Here is a 2,023-nt window from a genome sequence, read left to right on the forward strand (position 1 = left end):
TAAAAATAAACAACCTAGGTTATAGTATACCTACATATTATACAAAATCACAAACTGTTGAAATCTGTACTAATTTTGAAAAATCAATCGATAAACTTAATCATCACCTACTTGAAGCGAAACTTGAAAACATAGATATAATGGACCCTCTGCTGTCATGGTTTAAATCATTATTATCCAATTATTAAACAAATCAGTTAAATATAAAAATTTTATCTCAAAATCTATCAATATAACATTAGGGGTCCTACAAGGTGACCATGTTTTATATCCCATACTTTTTATCCTGTTCATAAATTAATTTATCCTGTTATGAAGACATTTTAAGTTTTCTGAATATGATAACTTTTGAAAAATAATTGTAATACCTAGCTATAGCTTAGTCTAATTTAAATATTTGTGTCGGATGTCCAGAGTTATTAGCGAAAATATATTTAAAATAAACATACAAAACAAATTAGTTTATTCTATGTATAGAAAATATGTATTCTAATTGCATGATACACTTGCCAAAAATGCATACATTTTTTTTTTTATGGAAATTTTTTTGATGATATAATTTTAACTTTTTTAATTACAAAATTCAATCTAAATTGTTTAATTATATATTTTTTTTTTATATTTATCTGTATCACATCTCTCATTTATATTTATCTATGTTCTCATTAAATTCTGTTTGAATAATGTAACATGATTGTTTTGTCTATTAATACCTATTAAGTTCATGTATTATGTATATTTGTACCAAATTATTAACTACTTATGTATAATTATGCGAGAATTTACTAAATAATTTAAATATAACACAATCATTGCAAATTTCAATTGGAATATTTTATTCCCTGAATAAATAAATAAATAAAAATATATTATCTAGAATTTTTTATTTATTAATGACAATTTTAAATACATACCCTGAATAATACCGTGTCTTTCCATTGATTTAAATAGAAAAAAATTTAAAAAATAAAAAAAACACACTTAATCTAGGAGAATTGGTTCTACAGATGTCTTCTAGAATTCATATAATCATACGAAAGCTGAGACGTCTAAATGAACGGTGAAGGTACTGTGAACTAGTGTGAAGTGATTTGATGAAGAAAAAGTGATTTGATATATTTTGTCAATTTAGTTACCTATCTAAGGTTAAGATAAGTATAAGAATTCCTAGAGAAGCAAAGATATAAGTTCATGTTAAATGATGCTTGTAAATTGTTATTATATAATATTCATAGACTAATCCTAATTGCATATAAAATATAAGTTACATTTTTGAAATAAAGTGCTATAAAATATTTCGGAAAATATAAATTATTAACACAAGTTAGCCAAATGTGAATTCTTCATAATCCTCTAAATAATGTATACGACATTAATTATTTGTAGGTACCTACATGATATTATCTACAAATTATATTACAAAGAAATACTGGTCGATTTGTGATGATTAAATTTCAAGAAGAATATCAAGCCCGTAAATTATACGTAATTATCCATTATTATCCACTATCATATACAGACGTAACTAATGGACGTTGAAAACTACCAATTTACCATGCAGACTTAAAGTTTTGGTTTTTATTTTATCACATCTGTATATATATTTTTTCGAAGGCCTACTCGAAGTTCTACCAATGTAATTTAAGGGTGATTGTAACTCGGCGCAAGGCAAAAAATTTTAGTAATGTCCATAGTCGTGTCCAGACCTTTGACGTAGAGGGTGCAACCTGGTGCGTACCCAGGGAGCTAAGGGGCTTTAGTCCCACTTTTTGAATAATTTTTGATATTCTCAAATTCGTCATTATTATAATATCAAATATGAATTTAAAAAAAAATGTTGTCCCCTATTTCAGATTGCATATAGCTGATGTAGTGATGTCAGTAGGTAAACAATTAAAATAAAATCATACGCCAAACATATAGCTAGATGATAAATCGTTATTTACACATCTTGTTACTTGGAAACGAATGCAATTTAGCTCTCATGAGCAGGGACGAACCGATGGAGGGTCATGGGGGGGGG

Source organism: Acyrthosiphon pisum, chromosome X, assembly GCF_005508785.2.
Source record: "Acyrthosiphon pisum isolate AL4f chromosome X, pea_aphid_22Mar2018_4r6ur, whole genome shotgun sequence".
Lineage (NCBI taxonomy): Eukaryota > Metazoa > Arthropoda > Insecta > Hemiptera > Aphididae > Acyrthosiphon > Acyrthosiphon pisum.